This window comes from Hyperolius riggenbachi, chromosome 4 (genome assembly GCF_040937935.1).
Source record: "Hyperolius riggenbachi isolate aHypRig1 chromosome 4, aHypRig1.pri, whole genome shotgun sequence".
NCBI lineage: Eukaryota > Metazoa > Chordata > Amphibia > Anura > Hyperoliidae > Hyperolius > Hyperolius riggenbachi.
In genome coordinates, this window is record NC_090649.1 from 236003227 (window position 1) to 236024448 (window position 21222).

A 21222-nucleotide genomic window follows, 5' to 3' on the forward strand; every position below is an offset into this window, starting at 1 on the left:
ACAGAGGACAGTTAGCCAGAGTATGCCCCCCTCCCCCCATTATGCATAGCCCGAAAGTCCCCCCCAGTACAGATAGATAGATACAGATTGGATAAACAGGGATAATAGAGGCGCCAGACAAGGTACTCCTGGGGGATGTGAATCCACCCATTTCCCTCCTTTTAGACGGTTTTTAACCTATTTTATACTTGTCTGGCGACCTCTATTATCCCTGTTTATCCGATTACTTAGTCCACCCTCGGTGGAGGGGTATATCCCCATTTTTTCCTTCTATAGAGAGTAACATTTTAACCTGAGTGGGGTCAGGTGATAATTCTCCCCACCTGCTGTCTCAGTGGTTGCCTATGTGGTAACCCAGACTTGTGAGTATAAATTTAATTCCGTTATATCTCCACATTCTCTGAAAATACTACACCAGATTGGGCTCTCGGTCTCTTCCTATTTTTGTTTTCTAAGATAGATAGATACAGAGGTCACTACATTCTAGGTAGGCAGAGAGTGCTCCCCTTTATAGGGAGCCTGTCAGTGCCCCCCCCCCCCCCCCCGTTAAGTTAGCCAAAAAGTGCTCCTCCATTATAGGTAGACAGAGAGTGCCCCACCCCACCACGCCGGTAGCTAAAGAGTGCTCCTCCATCCCTCAGAATAGGTAGTTGGGGTGCTCCCCCATTAAGTATAGGTCACCAGAGGCCCCCCCCATCCCCTATGCACAGTGCACAATAGAGTCTGTAGATCACTTACCTCACTAGGTTTTGGTCATAAGCTGCGACTTGCAGCTTCCTACTGTCCTCCAGGAAGCACTCTATCTCTATCACATCATGTGACAGACAGCAATCTCGGCAAAGTGATGGGGCTCCAGAGAAAATAGGCTGCAGGTGCTGGATCCTGTGGAGGTGAGTGAGCCTTAAGCTGGCCACTAACGGTCCAATTTCTAGCGAAAAATCGTTCGAGCGATCAGAAATTCTGATCGGACGAAAAATCGTTCACTACACCATCAACTAACCAATCATTGCTTCCTATCTATCACGACCACCAAGAAAATCCAAATTTTCGTTCGACAAAAATTCATTCGGGCGACATTTTTTTCACTCGTTCATAATCGATTGTGTCCACCAATGGAGATTATTTACAACCAATCCGATCAGAATTTCTGATGGCTCGAACGATTTTTCGCTAGAAATTGGACCATTAGTGGCCAGCTTTAGAGCTCTGCTGTGCACTCTGTCTGCTCCTGGCCCTTCTAGCAGTCTCTATGAGTAGCTTGGGGTTACTGATAACTGCAGTGCAAAGTACAAAGTAACCCCAAGCTACACTGGGGAATACCGCCAAAGAGGTTAAGCCACCAGTAAGCTAGAAAATACTCAAAATAATGTTGATAACACATTTTCACTTAATTTTTGGTACTTTTTCAATTGCAAAGTGCTGAAAATTTTATTAAAAGAGAAGGTGAAAAATAATCTCCTAGGAGAAATCTCTAAGGCCTAGTTCACATTATAAATCGCTAGCTCGATCGCAAGCGCAGAGTGCTTTTGTAAGCGCTTTTCCCATCGTTTTCTGAGCGATTAGTGATTTTTAGAAGCGCTTTTCTAAGTGCTTTTGTTAGGCGATTAGCTTTTTTTTTTAAAAGAAAAAATCAGGAAGTGAACTCTTTGACCTGGAACTAAATAACTTTAATGTACTTTGTGAGGAAAAGCGCCCACAAAATCGCTTTTTCAAGCACTTAGCGATTTTCCTATACTTTGCATTGAAAAGCAAACATTCAGCAAATTTTGCAGGAGCTGCGTTTGCGATTGGAAAGAAAGCTCATCACTCATGTGAGAATATTCACATAGGAAATTATTGCACAAGCGCTTTTAAAGAGGAACTCCAGTGAAAATAATGTAGTAAAAAAAAGTGCTTCATTTTTTACCATAATTATGTATAAATGATTTAGTCAGTGTTTGCTCATTGTAAAATCTTTCCTCTGCCCGATTTACATTCTGACATTTATTACATGGTGACATTTTTACTGTGGGCAGGTTATGTAGCTGCTCCTAGCTGTTTTGGCTGTTAGAGACAGCTGTAAACAGCTAATTCCTGTCTGTGAACCTTGTTACATTGTAACAAACTGCCAAAAGTACCGCGGTACTCAGAGCTTCTTGTGGGAGGGGTTTCAGCACAAAATCAGTCATACAGCGCCCCCTGATGGTCTGTTTGTGAAAAGCATTATATTTCTCATGTAAAAGGGGGTATCAGCTACTGATTGGGATAAAGTTCAATTCTAGGTTGGAGTTTCTCTTTAAATCGCTTTAAAAAAATCGCCTGCGCTTAAAAAAAACAAAAGCGCTCCTAGTATGAACAAGTTCTTAGGGGTCATTTCCATATAGCGCGCTTTCATGCGTGCTTATGGAAACGCGATTGCAGGGACAGCAGACAGTGCATAGACTGTATTGTCTGCTGTTTCCATGCATGCACGGCAATTCACCGCTGAATTGCTGCACATGGTTTGCTGCATTTTGGGGCGATTCAGCCCGCAATCCCATTCAGTGTAAGGAAAGGGATCGCAAGCTTCACCCTGGCGAATGATGCACAACGCATCTGCGTTTAAAGTGGAAATGAGCCCTTAGGGCCAGTGACTCTTGGTATTTATGACTCCTGTATTGTATATGTGACCTGTCTCTGTACTATTTGTTTAAAGCTATAATGAGCTTTATAAAAAAAAGCTGATAATATTGTTGCTATCCCAACTCACAGTATGGCAGTATTTAAATGTGTTAAAAACTAGCAGTGAAATTTGAGAATGTGCATATTTTTCTTATGGTTTCAGACCAGTTAAGGATTTCATTGATTATGGAAAGATTGATTATAGAATATGACAAAGGAATAACTAACAGTAAAGTACTTTCAATATTTATAATATACATTAAAAAAGCGCTCAACAATCAATCACATGGGAGAATACCCAAAAAACATAATGATAGCACGTATTACTAGACCATATACAGAATATATAGTCTGTTTCCTTTTCCAATGTCACTACCCGATTATCAGCTGCTTGTTATCTTCAATCAATTCTCAATACCTCACAGAAAAGAAAAAGGCTAGAGATAGTGTAATACTGTGATATATAGGCTGCAAAAACCCTCCTGTAAAAGTGAATGTGGTAACCGAACACAATATATAGCATGCATAATCGAATGTGCTTAACAGACTGCACCAATCAAAGGAACAGTAATAGTGCTTAATTGATTTTTCCTTCTGGTTTAGGATATCACCAGGGTTTTCTTCATCCTCTCATAGCTGTAAGGCCCAGTGCACACCGAGCGGTTTTTGGAGCGATCCGCCGGCCGCATCCGCCTCTAAAAATGCTTGTCTAATGTATTGCAATGGGATGGTGCACACCGGCGGTTTGCGTTTTTTGCCAAGCCGCAAACGCGCCTCCTGCTGCGCGTTTGCGGTTTTCGGAAGCGTTTCGTCCTCAATGTAAAGTATAGGAAAACCGCAAACCGCTCTGAAAAACGCTAGTTCAGAGCGGTTTGCCAGGCATTTTTGTTACAGTAGCTGTTCTTTAACAGCTTTTACTGTAACAATATGTGTAATCTGCTACACAAAAACGCATGCAAAACCGCTAGGTATGTTTAGAAAACCTCTCTAAACATACCTAGAATCGCTCTGAAATCAGCTCCCAAAACCGCTAGCGTATTGCGGATCTGCTAGCGGTTTTGGTGTGCACTGGGCCTGAGACACGGAAGAATAGCAATAGCGTAACACTGTAACAGTGACTCCATATAGGATTACTCCTCCACCCACTCTGACCTCAGTGCTTCACACTTGTAAAAAAAAAAACTCCACCTACATGCACTCAGAATGTGCTTTCCAAAAGGGTATGCTGATTCCACCACAGAACAGCATAACGTGCTTACGATGATAAAGCACTTGCATCAACTTTTCCTCCAAATTAAACAGCCCCCTACATACTGCTGCCCTGAGTCATGCGATTCAGGCTGCTTCATGGTAGGGCCAGCCCTGGATAAGAAGCCCTGGCAGGAAATTCAGTTATACCCCGGACAGGGTTCCTGGTCATTAGAGTGGCAGGATGTGCTGAGTATGGATGTCACCAACTGCAATCAAGATAAAAGAAGAACAAAGAGAAAGACAGAAGATTTAAATAAGATGGAAAGAATCAAATAGCAAATACAAAAGAATGCATGTAAGTAGATAATACACAAAAGAAGAGAAGAGATTGCAGGTGAGAAGAAAGAAGCATACAGAAGAGGAAAGCCGAGGAAAAGGTTTTGTTTTAATTGAATTGGTTAAAATACTTTGACAATGTATGTTTATTAAATATTGATAGCGTTTTGTTAGTTCATTGTTTTTACTTATAGTAAACATGACATTTTGAAGAAAAAAAATGCAGTAGATATGTTAGAAGATGGAAGCCTCCGGATAGTCCTGAGGCTTCTCCCATTGTACACAATTCCACCAAACCAGCACTGGAACCCTCTAAGCATATCTGACAAGAGCTTGTGAGCTTTGTCAGTGCGGCTGTGCTTGTATATGGAGGGGAGTGCTGCCGAGAATTAAGTCCTGGAGAGCTGCAGGGTCCAGGACAACATGGGGAGCCTCTGTATCATCTGACTTCCCTCTACCTTGGCAAGTATTTAACTTGTTTTTCTTCACTCGGGTTTACTTTAAAATCTTTTACCTATTTACCTTGTGCGTGCAAGAGGTGGGGATGAGCCACATGCCTTTAACATCAAGGCAAGGGTGCTTTGCAAAGCAGAGGAGGCTTACCTGCCTCTGACACTGTGGTGTGCCGTATCAATTCTTATGTATAGACTGATTGGGGGGGAGGGGCCATGTAAAACTTGCACCAAGACCCATAGATCCTTCGATACGCCACTGCCAATATTTGACTATAAAAGTGTAAAATCTCGGTATTAAATACCAATATTTTACTATGGCCAAACCTAACCCTACTCTCCCACCTGACGCCTAACTCTTAACCACTTGAGGACCCACCCTTTACCCCCCCTTAAGGACCAGCGCTGTTTGTTTGGATCTGTGCTGGGTGGGCTCTGCAGCCCCCAGCACAGATCCGCGGCCACACAGAGCGATCAGATCGCCCCCCTTTTTTCCCCACTAGGGGGATGATGTGCAGGGGGGGTCTGATCGCTCCTCCTGTCTGGCATGTTGCGGGGGGGGGCACCTCAAAGCCCCCCCCGCGGCGACATTCTCCCCCCTCCCTCTCCTACCTGCTCCCCCCGGAGATCTGGGCTGCACAGGACGCTATCCGTCCTGTGCAGCCAGTGACAGGCTGTCTTCTGTCACATGGCGGCGATCCCCGGCCGCTGATTGGCCGGGGATCGCCGATCTGCCTTACGGCGCTGCTGCGCAGCAGCGCCGTACAAATGTAAACAAAGCGGATTATTTCCGCTTGTGTTTACATCTAGCCTGCGAGCCGCCATCGGCGGCCCGCAGGCTATTCACGGAGCCCCCCGCCGTGATTTGACAAGAAGCAGCCGCTCGCGCGAGCGGCTGCTTCTTGATTAATTAAGCTGCAGCTGGCGACGCAGTACTGCGTCGCTGGTCCTGCAGCTGCCACTTTGCCGACGCACGGTATAAGCGTGCGGTCGGCAAGTGGTTAAACAACCCCTTGCACAAACTACCTACCTAACGCATAACCTTAAACACCCTCCCACACACACAAACTACCTACCTAACACCTAACCCTCCCCTGCACAAACTACCTACCTAACTCCTAAACCCCCCACATACTAGCTACCTACAGGCCCCTTTTCACTAGCCACAGTGTGATGCAATGATTGCGTCGCAACTGCAACAAAACCCACCCCCTGCAAATTCTCAGGTGCCACCATAGGTGCCTAAAATGTCGGCATGTGGGCACCTGCGATGCCCAATATATAGAGGGCGCTGTACTAGCGTCTGCTTTTTCCCTGGTGCCCAAGTTTCCGCTCCAGTGCCCAGCTGCCAATATTTTGCATTGGCGCCTGTGGCGGCACCAAATTAGTCAACTTGCTACATGCCCCTTTTTAACTGCTTCGGAGATGCACAGCTCCTTATATACAAAACAGCACATTAATTCAGCATATGCTGCTGCTGCTTGCCTGCTACTTAGGCAACATTAAGTTTAGCAAAAAGCAATCCTTCAGCTTGCCAAATTGCCCTATAACTGTATGAAAGATTTTATTAGTCTACTATTGCTTGAATGACTAAAGAAATAACAGATTGTTCAATTTTTGCTGTAGCTCTTGAGTGTTTGTTGACAAGTCTAGGACAAATACACATTGTACTGCTTATTTTCTGGATGAACGATCTTTGATCACTCATACAACAACTGGTACAATTCATACAGCTTTCCGTTTGGTAGGATAATTGATTTGTCAGGAGGTGCCCATATAAATAAAATTCAGAAATGTTCCCGCTCAATAAACAGTGTAAAAATAAAGGGCTGTAAGTGATGTCAACACAACTCACATTCAATTTACTGGACTCACATCAGCTAAGTACTGATGTCTGATTGCTAAGGCTCAATGTGCTGCATATGTCATTCCTGCACTGCAGTGGATTACTGAATAATCCCTTCTCCAGTCTCCACCATGACAATGAGTTATTGGAATTACTAAGCAAATCCTAGAAAGGTCAGCTGGGGTGTTGGGAGTAATATTTCCAGGAACTGATGCTGCCGCCTTTGTGCAGGTGCAAGCATGCATAATTGTAAGAAAAGTTGGACTTTGAAAAAAACGGGAAAAAAAAGTCTAGCCCCACCCCTCAAGCTGTAATATTCTCTTTATTCAGCCATGTGAGCTATGTGGCTAGAAGGACAGATGAATATAACACTAACTAGTCTACCTAAACTCGTTTAAAAACGGGCTCTAGGTAGTGAAATTACCGCCGCCAGTCAGTGCACATGCCCGACGCTGCGCGCACGCCCACCCGCCCGCCCTGCTCCCTGGCCTGACCTCCCGTCCCAACGGCTGTCTGTACTGCGCACATGCGCAGTACAAAGAAAACCAACTACGGACAGACAGACAGGAAAAGTGCATGATGCAGGGACAGTTAGGTTTTATTGTATAGGATACCTCAGTTTAACCACTTTGGGGGGCAACCTTGTTTATTGTAGAGAATGCACAGTACATTCTGTTGCAAAATCTGCAATGAAAGGAATTACCTCCACCAAGGTTGAGAACAGTCGTTGGTGTAATTTTCTTTTTCATCAACCAAAGGTTTATTGAAAAAAGTTGTGTAGTAGTACATATATAATTGGGTCAGATGCTCCTTAACACATGGGAAAACTTGGCGTGAAGAACTTAGACAATCCTCCCAGTCTTCTTCATCTATGGGAACTCCCAGTTGTGTCCATTTGAACATGGCAGCAGAAATGATGGGATCAGACATATGCTCATATAATAAGGAGTAAAGAGAACCTATCTGATGCGTTATCTGTCCATATTTTAGGAGCTTGAAGACTGGGCATGAACCCATATGCGGTAAACCCTGTGGAAACTGAGCTCGTAAGGCATGGTGGAGTTGTAAGTTGATGTTATTTTCATGTTGAGTTTTGGGGTTTGGCAGATAGCTTTGTTACACCTAGAAGTTCTCCTCTCAAGCACAGAATAGTATACGACCTGCAGACTTCTTTGTTGCTTGCTGAAACTAGAAGGACAGAACCAACCATCATGTGAGGCTCAAAAGTCATGTGAATTTATCGCTTGTTGGATCAGGCAAACCGCCTGATATAATTCACTCATCTATTCGTATGTCACACATATATACGCCCAACTATCGATAGTCCAACAGACCAAATTTGGACGATAGTTGGGCGGAAATGTTGCAGGTGTGTACGAGCCTGTAGGCACCATCAGATTAGATTACAACAAAGAATGGTGAGATCACTAACCCTGCCAAAGTTCATGATACCTTTAGTTGGTTCTATTATGGCATAAGTCTCTGCACAGTCTACCAGTTAAGCCTGTTTGATGTTTACCTTAATATCAACTTCAATACCAGTCTGACAGCCATCTGCCTCAACTCAGGCTGTTTATGGATCATTACACAATGCAGATTCATCTATGTCCACAGGTACTAGTGGGGCAAACTTCATGACTAAAACTTGAGAGTTCTCAACAGCACAGCATTTTGGTGTCCAGTACTGTTATTGGTCCATACTATCTCGTGGGCTGTTGGGTAGTGTTCCTTACAATCAGCATCCCAAGTATGCCCACAATACAAAAACAGATTAGCTTAACTATGCGACAACACACACAAGTAAGCGAAATCCACTAGATAACATTATTCTAGAATATCTGGTATCTACAGTTGTATACAGAAAGAGACAGAGGGATAGAAAGCACCTGCATTTGAGCAAAGTAAAGCTTGAAGTACCAAGGTTTATGTAAGGCTAGGTTCCCACTTGAGCCGGACCTTGAATGGCCAGCAGGAGCGGACAGTGTAATGTGTGCTCCAATGGTCTGTTGTGGTTGTTGGTGTGGGGGCAGATGCATTTCAACGATAGGCTATATGGGAAATGCATCCATTCTCCTGGAAAAATTGTGGACAGCACAAAAGTGCAGTCTGTTTACCGCAACAGATCCAACAGATCAATTGTATTAAATAAATGCATCTAAAAATATAAGGAAACTGCCTACTTACAAACAGTAAATTATTTTTAATGCATGTTAAATGTGATTTGTGTAACTATCAGTTCAGCATCAGTTTATATTAAGCAAGACCTTTTGAAGTGTGCATCACCACTAAAATCCTTTTCATACTTCCCCATGTATCCTAAAAATGGCCAGTAAGATTCAGTGAGAAACATAAAGAACGTTTGCAATGAACATTTCAGTTTCATCATCTGATTTAATAATGTCAAACAGCGACTAAAGGCAAATGCAATTTACAAATTTTGAGAAGTTCCTCAGTGGGAGTAAAATGGGAATTTCCACCATGAGGAAGAAGGTAAGTTATGCAAATTATGTATCTCCACACAGTGAAACTTTGATGTCTCACAAACAGATCATGTGCATGTAGAAACCTTCAAATGTACTCTAAAAACACACCTTTTCATATAATCCTATGAATTGCTATAGGTAGCATTGGAGGTTCTCTGCCTCATCCACTAACCCCTGTCTCCTTCCTTATTGCTTCCACTTCACTAGCCTCTAGATTGTAAGCTCACAAGGGCAGGGACCACCTCCTACTGTTTCTTATTTTGCTGTAATTTACCATATGAACGTGTACCAATTTTAGTGATCTCTCAAACTACACATTAACTGTGTATGTATTTGTACTTGTAGTACTCGATGTCATGGTAGTACAGTGTCTTGAACTTCTGATGTATATATGTTTCCCAATATTTGTTGTGTATGATGTACAGTGCTACGGAAGATGTTGGCAGTATATACTGTAAATAAAAAAAGTATATAATAATAACATGTTAAACAGCTAAAAATGAAAGCACTTTCAATTTTGCTTTAATACCTGATTGATAAGTGTTTTTAAGAGCAATCAGCTGTAGATGACATGAAAAATGAAAAGGTATGTGTATAGACACGCACACATACGGCATACATTTGATAAAGGCATCCACTGAAAAGAGCACAGGAATAGTCAGTAGCAGAATATCAATAAATTTACCAATATTCTACTACGTCATACATATATTAAAATATCGGCAATATTGACCGATTTTTTTTATTTTTTTTGACAATACATTTTTATTAAAGTTTTACATACAATACAGTATGTCATTGGTATATTGATAACTTCTTATAGACAGTAGCATATAAAGTGACAGAACTGTAAATTCAATAAAATTGCAACGACTGATAACTCAGCTTAACAATGATGTTTCTATTCATCAGCTTCACATTACTAAATGTTGGCTTTAATAGCTGTCTTTAACACACAGGAACTCAACGGCCTAACGCCAGAGAGCCCTCAATCTTCCTCAACATAGAAAGCATAGAAAGGCAAGAGAAGAGGTAACTAGGGAGGTTCTTTGTATATCATTCTAATGTCTTACCCATGTCAGGCCTACCTTCTTTCTACCAGGAGGCACTGGGGAGAGACCTTGGGCACGCTGCATACTCTTTTTTGGAAACGGTGCTCCCTCTCTTTTGTTTATGTAAAAAAGAAATTAGGCTGGCAAAGATTGAAGCTGAAAATCAAATCGCTACGGATATCAAATCTAACCCAAAGAAGTTTTACAAGTACATCAACTCTAAAAAAAGAAAGGTTGACTGTATTGGACTCCTAAAGGATGAGGGTGGGAACTCAATGGTGGATGACCAAGGCAAGGCAGAGTTATTAAATGCTTTGTTTGCTTCTGTCTTCACAAGGGAAACATCACTGTTGCAAATTACAAATGCAGAAGAGTCTCAATCTTCCAATTGTAATATTAAATACTTAACGCAGGAAGAAGTGAAGGCAAGACTAAATAAATTAAAAATAGACAAGGCACCTGGCCCGGATGGCATTCATCCTCGGGTCCTAAGGGAATTAAGTTCAGTTATATATAAACCCCTTTATCTTATCTTTTGTGACTCTCTTTCAACTGGCAGAGTCCCAGTAGATTGGCATACAGCCCATGTTTTCCCATTATTTAGGAAGGGCAAAAAATCAGATCCGGGAAATTATAGACCTGTAAGCTTAACATCAGTTGTATGCAACCTATTTGAGAGGTTACTAAGAGATACTACTTCATAGTAGAAAATAATCTTATTTCTCAGCATCAGCATGGGTTTACTAAAGACAGGTCCTGTTTGACTAACATGCTCAGCTTTTATGAGGTAGTGAACGCTAATGTTGATATTGGGAATGCTGTAGATGTGATATACTTGGACTTTGCAAAGGCCTTCGACACTGTTCCCCACAAAAGTCTGGTGCAAAAGTTGAGGATGCAAGGACTGGGGAAGAGTCTGTGTGCATGGATATGGAACTGGCTATGGACAGAAAACAAAGAGTTGTGGTCAATGGATCATGCTCAAAATGGGTGACTGTTAGCAGTGGGGTCCCACAGGGGTCAGTACCTGGGTCCAGTGCTCTTCAATTTATTTATTAATGTCCTAGTAGATGCAGTAGAAAGCAATGTTGCTATTTTTGCAGATGATACAAAAATTGTGCAGAATCATCAACTCTCAGGAAGATAGTGACATATTGCAACATGATCTGGATAGGATGGCTATATGGGCACATAAATGGCAGATGAAATTCAATGTTGAAAAATGTAAAGTGATGCATTTTTGTCGTACCAATGGTCTAGCACCATACAAAATAAATGGGATACAGTTGGAGACATCAAACTTGGAGAAGGACTTAGGAGTACTCATCGACAAGTTAAATAATCGTTTTCAATGCCAAGCCACAGCAGCTAAAGCTAATAAACTTTTGGGATGCATTAAAAGGGAAATAAAAACTCTCTAGTAAGGCCACATTTGGAATATGGAATTCAGTTCTGGGCACCACATTACAGGAGAGATATTGCAGTTTTAGAGCAGGTGCAGAGACGAGCAACTAAATTGATATGAGGGATGGAAGGTCTCACTTGCAAAGAAAGGTTAGATAAACTGGGTTTATTTAGTCTAGAGAAAAGACACCTTAGAGGGGATCTAGTTAACATGAATAAATACATCAGAGGGCAATACAAAAATTGGCAGATGAGCTTTTTGTCCCTAAGCCTTCTCAAAGGACTAAAGGACATGATCTGCGCATGGAGGAAAAACGTTTAAGCCATTTATTGAGAAAAGGCTTCTTTACAGTAAGAGTGATTAAGATGTGGAATGCATTGCCACATGAAGTAGTTATGGCAAATTCTATATCTGCATTTAAAGAGGGCTTAGATGCTTTTCTTGCGTTAAAAGACATCCATGGCTACAATTACTAGGTAATGCCCAGTGATGTTGATCCAGGGATTTTATCTGATTGCAATCTGGAGTCGGGAAGGAATTTTTTCCCTGTTGGGGCTATTTGGACCATGCCTTGTAAGGGTTTTTCGCCTTCCTCTGGATCAACAGGGATATGTGAGGGAGCAGGCTGGTGTTGTACTTTGTTCTCTGCTTGAACTCGACCCAAATAACTATGTAACTATGTAATGAACAGAGAGGAACCCCACAATGAACTGTAACCAGAAGGATAGCCATAGACCCTGAACAAGCATGCAGCAGATCAGATGTTGCTGACATTATTGTTAGATCTGACAGAATTAGCTGCATTCTTGTTTCTGGTGTTTTTCAGACACTAGTGCAGCCAAATAAATCAGCAGAATGGCCAGGCAATGAGCATTGTTTTAAAGGAAATAAATATGGCAGCCTCCATATCCCTCTCATTACAGTTATCCTTTAACAACCTATGTATCAACCATACAGTGTTCAACAGTGGAAGAGGGTGTAAAATTCAAGAAGCAGCAACATAGCCTCCATCATTTCACAAAGCACTGAATCCATTGCTGGTGGACAATGGAGCTGTTTGGGCATTCACTTATTTGGTCAGTTGCTCATTAATTAGTGAGGGTTTATGGAACTGTCTGATTGCCACAAAATGTGAGTGATCAGACATGTACCACTGCCCCAGTTACTAAGCATGGGTGTCTTCTGAGACCCCTTACAAATATTTTTCCTATATCCTCATCTGCAGCATAGAAACAAGAAGTATAAAGGTGCCCATACATCTAGCGGTGATGGGCAGATTCGACCAAGAGACAGATTTTTCTCTGATCGAATCTGATCACAAAGAGATCTGTCAGCTGCTGTCAGCTGCCCATACACCACAGGCTGGTTCCTGATCGATTTCAGCATGAAATCTCTTGGGAATCGGCCTTGTGACACCGGATCTGCCGCCTCTGTTGCTGTACCCCTAGTGTAAATGTGCCCCCCGTGCGTGCATTTTTGCCGACTGCTCCACGCCAATTGGCGTGAGCAGTGTGGCAGCCCCATGACCTCTCCACACCCATTGGCGTGAACGGTCTGCTATGGGGCTAGCAGGAGATCGCATGCAGGATGAGCTTGCATCTCCTGCTTGGGGGGCGGAGCTCCACCCTGCCTTCAGGCTCAGGAGACTGTTAGACTGTTAGAGGCTGCCTCCATAGATTTTGCGTGAAACGGCGGTAAGTCTATCTGTGCCCAGCACCCACCGTTACCACACCACCTCAGACAATGGTATGTTCATGCATGTTTATGTTAAATTAATATTTTTGATGCCACAATTTGAAGATACGCTGTTTTGGATTTTTCACATGTGTTCCACCGCACTCTGGATTAAATAGCAATAGAAGCAGTGCCGATTGTCTCCCTCTCCCCTCTTTTATTGTATTGCAACTTCTAATCAATCAGAGCACGCTATCAATACCAGAAGTGTGGATGAAGAGGTGTGTGTTATATGCTATATCCTTCCAAATTCAGCGCAAATACTGTAGTACCGACGCTTTTCTTCTTCTGTCACAGAAATTCCATTCATCTTCAGGCTTCCTCCATTTGCACCTCACACACTGCCGGTGTATAGAATGTAGTGTGTGTGGGACATTACATACCCAGCATGTGTTATAAACCAGCAGCGTGTGAGCACAAATGGAGGAGGCGGAAGACAGATGGGCACCGCATCGGGCGACAGCAGACAGGTACAGTATTGAGCAGCAAGAAAAAGTATGTGAACCCTTTGGCATTATACAGTGGCGTACCTAGGGCATTTGGCACCCGGTGCTGGGTATTAAAAGACCCCCCCCCCCCCCCCTAAAAAAAAATAGGCATGGCCACAACCTGCGTCATGCTTCGCGGCAAAAATGGGCGTGGTCATGACCGGATGAGGGGGAAGCTAACTGTAATTTAAAGTATTAGCTAGTATAGCTAGTAGTTTCCCCCAGTATAGCTGCCCCCAGTGAAGCTAGTATAGTTGCCCCCAGTGAAACTAGTTGCCCCAATGAAGTTAGTATAGTTGCCCCCAGTATAGCTAGCTTAGTTGCCCCCAGTATAGCTAGTATAGTTGCCCCCAGTATAGCTAGTATAGTTACCCCCAGTATAGTTACCCCCAGTATAGCTAGTATAGCTGCCCCCAGTATAGCTAGTATAGCTGCCCCCAGTATAGCTAGTTTAGCTGCCCCCAGTATAGCTGGTATAGTTGCCCCCAGTATAGCTGGTATAGTTGCCCCCAGTATAGCTAGTTTAGTTGCCCCCAGTATAGCTAGTTTAGTTGCCCCCAGTATAGCTGCCCCCAGTATAGCTGGTATAGTTGCCCCCAGTATAGCTGGTATAGTTGCCCCCAGTATAGATGCCCCAGGAGGGGGGAAGCAGCGCTAGAAGGAGGGGCAGTAGCGGCAGCGGTGGGGAGAGGGGAAATATCCCACCCCTCCCTCACCTGGGACCCCTCCTTCTGCCTCCCTACCCCTCCATAGAGTAGCGGTGGCAACTGCAGGCTCGGCAGCGGGGATACATGCGCAGAATTACTCACCACGCCACGTTCCAAACACCGACAGCGTCATGTCGTCACAGATCTCCGCCTTCAATGCCGCCCACTGTGCTTCCGCTAATCAGGAAGCACAGTGGGCGGCTTTGAAGGCGGAGATCTGTGACGACATGACGCTGCCGGCGCTTGGAACGCGGAAGTGGTGAGTAATTCTGTGCATGTCTCCACGCCGCCGAGCCCGCACTTGCCACCGCAACTCTATGGAGGGGGAGAGAGGCAGAAGGAGGGGTCCCAGGTGAGGGAGGGGGGGGGATATTTCCCCCTACCCACCGCTGCCGCCACTGCCCCTCCTTCTAGCGCTGCTTTCCCCCTCCTGCTCTGCTGCTGTGGGGGGTCGTGGCGACCCCCCCCCAGCAGTCTGTCACCCGGTGCGCCACGCCCCCCTGCGCACTACAGTAGGAACGCCACTGGCATTATATGGATTTCTGCACAAATTGGCCATAAAATGTTTGTCTGTGATTGTCTATTATTGTTACTTAGATGAAGATCAGATCGATCTTCATCTAAGTAACAATAATAGACAATCACAGACTGCTTAAACTAATACCACACAAATAATTAAATGTTTCCATGTTTTTATTGAACATACCATGTAAACATTCACAGTGCAGGTGGAAAAAGTATGTGAACCCCTAGACTAATGACATCTCCAAGAGCTAATTGTGCAGAAATCCTTATAATTCCAATACTTCACATAATTTTTCTTGCTACTGTAAATCAAGCACAGGGGACCCATTTACACTAGGGAGGACAGTGGCCAGGGGTTCAATACATCCGCAAAAAATAGCAGATTTATTAAAAATATTTTTTACAATTAACTAACGTTATTAACAAAAAAAACCCCAACATTCTTTGGGAATATGTGGAATACGTATTTCCCCAGAAATCTGCAGAATCGGAAAGATATTTTTCGGAAAGCAATAATTTCTTCATAATTGGAAATCGGCATTTCTGACCATCCCTAATAATATTGTGGTTAAAATTGTGTTTTTGATTAATCAACCCTCCTGGCGGTTTGCTAAAAAAATCGCCAGGGGGCAGCAAATCTTTTTTTTTTTTTCATGTAGCGAGACAAAGTCTCGCTACATGATAGCCGCTGCTCAGCGGCATCCCCCCAGCCCCTCCGATCGCCGCCGGCGATCGGCGATCAGGAGATCCCGTTCAAAGAACGGGATCTCCTGGAGGGCTTCCCCCGTCGCCGGGCTTACCGCCAGGAAGATTAAAATGTGTCACCATTTATTATATTAGTAGCAGTAGAATAGCGTAGAGTAGTACTATCTTTATGGATGCAAAAATTCCCCTTTTTTGTCTAATGTTTTACCACTCCATAATGGACAGTAATAAAAACCCTAAACATGAACATATATATATATATATATATATATATATATATATATATATATATACATACAGGACCTTCTCAAAAAATTAGCATATTGTGATAAAGTTCATTATTTTCTGTAAAGTACTGATAAACATTAGACTTTCATATATTTTAGATTCAAATACACACAACTGAAGTAGTTCAAGCCTTTTATTGTTTTAATATTGATGGTTTTGGCATACAGCTCATGAAAACTGAAATTTCCTATCTCAAAAAATTAGCATATTTCATCCGACCAATGAAAGAAAAGTGTTTTCAAAACAAAAAAAGTCAACCTTCAAATAATTATGTTCAGTTATGCACTCAATACTTGCTCGGGAATCCTTTTGCAGAAATGACTGCTTCAATGCGGCGTGGCATGGAGGCAATCAGCCTGTGGCACTGCTCAGGTGTTATGGAGGCCCAGGATGCTTCGATAGCGCCCTTAAGCTCAATCAGAGTGTTGGGTCTTGCGTCTCTCAACTTTCTCTTCACAATATCCCACAGATTCTCTATGGAGTTCAGGTCAGGAGAATTGGCAGGCCAATTGAGCACAGTAATACCATTATTATTATTATTATTTAGTATTTATATAGCGCCGACATATTACGCAGCGCTGTACAGTGTGTGTATACATATTTATTATCTTGTCACTGTCCCTCAAAGGAGCTCACAATCTAATCCCTACCATTGCCATATGTCTATATTATGTTGTGTAAGTACTGTAGTCTAGGGCCAATTTTTTAGGGGGAGCCAATTAACTTATCTGTATGTTTTTGGAATGTGGGAGGAAACCGGAGTGCCCGGAGGAAACCCACGCAGACACGGAGAGAACATACAAACTCTTTGCAGATAGTGCCCTGGCTGGGATTCGAACCAGGGACCCAGCGCTGCAAGGCGAGAGAGCTAACCACTACGCCACCGTGCTGCCCACCATGGGCAGTAAACCATTTACCAGTGGTTTTGGCACTGTGAGCAGGTGCCAGGTCGTGCTGAAAAATGAAATCTTCATCTCCACAAAGCTTTTCAGCAGAAAAATATATATTTAAACAAAGCCATAAACAAAGCCATATAGTTACAAGACAAATAACTATATAATTACCAGAGGGAAATGTAATCTTTATTGGGACTCTGGGTTAATAAAGGGAATTTCCCACTAGAGGAACAATGCAACTTATGCAAATGATACTTCCTCTTGTTGACACAGACTTGTTTCATATTTTATTAGCAGACGTTTAAGTTGCAGGTTTTAGTTTAGTACATTAAAATGTTTTAATACAGTAACCTTCTGCTACAATCAAGACATGGAATCACCCTTGGTTCCAATGACAACTATTGTGAAAAAAAAAAGAGGAAAAGTAACTGTTACATTTTGGAGTCTACAAACAGAAGAAGTAACCTCTCCTCTGCCTCCTTACTTTCTATGTCCCCAATTAAAATAAATGATCCTTTCTTCCTAATTTATGCCACAAATATGGTAGAAACAACGAACAGAGGCGCCAACAAAGTATAAAATAATTAAAATCCATCTAAAACGGGGAAGTTGGTGGACTCACCTCCCTCGAGAAAAGATCAAACTATGAGACGTTACTAGAATAACAGTAACATTTATTGACACTCTCCAAGTGTGCAACGCGTTTCAAGGGTCAACTTATGCCACAAATAAGACAGGAAGTGAGGACATTTCTACATCCATACACAGCCTCTAGCTGATCTCTCCACGGTACAAAAGGCCTTTCTTGCTTCAGCAGTGTAGAGGCCACTGTATGAAGTGGCTAGTTACAGGGGACACATCATGGAAGGTCAGAACTGTCTGTTCTCATATGTTACTATACTTAAAGAGACTCTGTAACAAAATTGTCAGCCTTATTTCTTCTATCCTATAAGTTCCTATACCTGTTCTAATGTCCTCTGGCTTACTGCAGCCTTTCCTAGTTGCACAGTGGCTGTGTTATATAATCTAATCTTCTTTCCTCTGTCGGCTCTGTTGGGCTCAGGCACTCAGGCTGGAATGTGCAGGTCTGCTTGTGATAGGATAGAAGCTATACACACCCTCTCCAGGCCCCCTCCAAGCTTTGTATGACTCACACACTGAGCTACTCTCAGCCTATCACACATGCTGTTAGTAGCCATGTCTTTTGTTTGTAAACACTGCCTAAACCTGGCAATTACAAGCCAGGATTGCAGCAGGGAGTGGCAAAAACAGCACAGAGGGGCCCAGGAGAACATAATGAATAGAATTGAATGCTTTTTATTGTAAGAATTTTAGAGTACAGATTCTCTTTAAGGAAATTGGACTGTCTCTTGTGGACAGTAAGGTACATTTTGGTTACAGAAGAAAAGGTACATGAAAGCAGTCATATATCTATGTCAATCTTGAACAACCACCTCTAAATGGGGGTAAATCATTCAAAATCATTTATCAGTGACAAGCAGTGGCATTTCTGACACCTTTACCTAAAAATGTTAACAACATACATTTTCAGCCATGTGACTGAAACAAATAGAACTGTGCAGTGGCGTAGCAATAGGGGGTGCAGAGGTTGCGACCGCATCGCAGCCCTTGGGCCAAAGGGCCCCGAGGGGCTCTCCCTCAAACACAATATTAGCTCTCTTTTGGTCCTGTGCTGGTAATAATCACTTCTATAGATGCTTTAAATAGCAGTAATCATTAACAAACTGTTTCCCATTCCCTGCTTGTACCTCTGACACTGTGGAAATCCTTGGCAGATTTTGGTGCACTGTATCAATTGTTATGTACAGAGCGCTTGGGTGGCCCCATGTAAAACTTGCACCGGGGCCCATGGCTCCTTAGCTACTCCACTGGAACTGTGTACTGTAATGAGTCATAAGATGATGAGCAATAAAATAAATGTAATATAAGAGACAGATAGTCTAATTCAAAAAGGCACCCTTTCCAGTGACTGATGTACAAATTATCCACACATACATTTCTGGGCATTTCTTCACCTCATTTGATCTGATGAACCCATCTGGCTAGAGGTAAAACATTTCTCTCACATGATTGGCAATATTATTATTATTGATAGTGCCAGCATGTTCTGTGACACTGTACAACAGGATATAAGGTATAACAAGACAGTATAAACAATACAACAGTTAACAGAACAGACAATGGTGGTGGATAACAGTTTATGCAGTGAACAAATCAATTACAGATTTTGACATAACGGTGGAAGATATGCACACACATTACACAGCATTGTGAGACAAAAGAGGAAGAGAGCCATGGCCAATTCCCCTTACAGTCTAAACAGTTAAGGGATAGTACAACAGGTGAGAGGAAGGTAAAATAATGGTCAGTTGCCAGGGTGTCCTAAGAGAGAGAGCATGCTTTCCTGATGAAGTTAGTTCTTAAGGTGGCCACACACCATACAATATTTTAAATATCTGTTCAATTTAAGAATTGCAATCAATTTTTCTGACTGATTGTAACATTTCAAAAATATGACCAATGTACCACACACCTTTCCCCAATTATGATAAAAATGATTAAAAACTCTGACAAAATTGCTAGGGTGTGTATATTAATAAATTGAAGAAAAGAATCTGGCAGATTGAAGAAAAGTATCTGGCATTCCGGATCGATTAAAATAGAAGAAAACAGGAAATCCGATCGGATTTTTCAGTCGAATGAAAAAAAAGCTTTCGATTTTTTCGGAAGATCCGATCGTTTTTATCGAATTGTCGTAAAATCGGATCATTTTATTGTATCGTGTGTGGCCACCTTTAGGCTGTGCCTTGCAGTAAAACAGGTTAATGCAAGCTCAGCAGAGGCATAGCTGGTCGGTATATAAATCATCCAGCACTGGGTTTTTTTCCCCACACCCCTACTGCACTCAGAGCCTCCTGTCCATCTAGTGTCCTGTGAAGCTGATCGGTTTTTACCATTTCCAGTGATGGGCATCAATCCACTGTCCTATTCTGCATATCTCAGAGCCCTAGAGTACTATACCTGGCTTCTCATCCGCACAGAAGTGCAGTACATCAGGCGTCTCAAAGGCCCCTTTCACATAGGCAACTCACTGCCTGTCAGCTACTCTCCTGTACTGATCCAGCGCTTGTTAGCACTTGGTACCGGTGTAATCAAAAATATTGCAACCTATAATATTTTTGCAACTTCAATGGACTGTGCTTAACTGCATGCCCTGCCTTCTTTCTCATTTCTCGGCTGTAATTATTTGCAACTGCCTGTGTTTAGTTCCCTCCAGGGGTTTTATTAGTTGCCCACCAAGGTGGGGGGTATTACTTCCCTCCGGGGAGGGGGTTATTAGTTGCCCACAGGGGGGGGGGTCTGTATTCCCTCCAGGGGGCGTGATTATGTCCAGTAGAGGAGGGTCCTGTGTGATAATAGGGTTAGGTTGGGTTGCATTTTTCTGATACAAATACATTGAAATCAATGGTTAGGTTGCACTTTCTGATAGCTATAAGTATAAATTAGTGCAACTGGTTGCAGAATATTATAAAGTTGCAAAAATTTTCACCACACCAGCGATGGACAGACCCCCTCCATGCAGTCAGATCTACAGCCACAGATGTGCTCAGACTCAAAATGTCGATGTCCTCTGCCACCTTGTAACACCACCGCATTCAGCGTTTTAGTTAGGAGGATACTCCTGAACATAAATGTTACAAAAAGAGGCATTTTATGACACTTCAGACTGTCTTTAAGTTGCAACTGAATTTCCATGGCGGGCGGCAGATGGGACACTGAACTGCTGGGCAAGCGTGCAGTTCAGCCTACAGTCTGAAAGGGGGCTAAAGAATGAACAGGAGAGGATCAACGTTCAGCACTGGAAGGGTTAAGCACTGATCAGCTTTGCAGGACAGGTGACTCTGAGAGACAGGAAGGAAACCCACAGCTGGATGACTAGGCTGGGTGTGCATGTTGCAGAATTGCATGTGGTTTTCAGGAGTGCGCTACTGAAAAATGCATGCAATTCTGCAGAGTGCTCCCAGCCTTATACACTGATCAACTGCATAGGAGTACAGATCATATGTGCAGAGGATGCAGACTGTGGTGTTGCAGCTTTCAAATCAATTATCACAAAGCTGTTTCACCTGTTTTCACCTTATCAATGTTAAATTGTTAAGCTCCCAAAGGTCAAAAATATAATATAATTCAGCTACAAAAAGTAATATTAAAATGAAGTTAATCAGGAACAACTTACTTTGGGTAATTATTTTGCATGTAAATGTGCTGAAAGGTTATTTTTAACAATTAGGTGATAAATAAGTCATTTATGAGAAGTTTTGTGAATAGAGCCCATAATGTGATGAGGCTGTCAGTTGTAAAGTAAATACCTATGTGACTTTCTTGTACTAAATAAAAAGAGCATCATTCTTTATAGCGCCAGATTCTCTCTCCTACTATCTGTAGGCAAAAT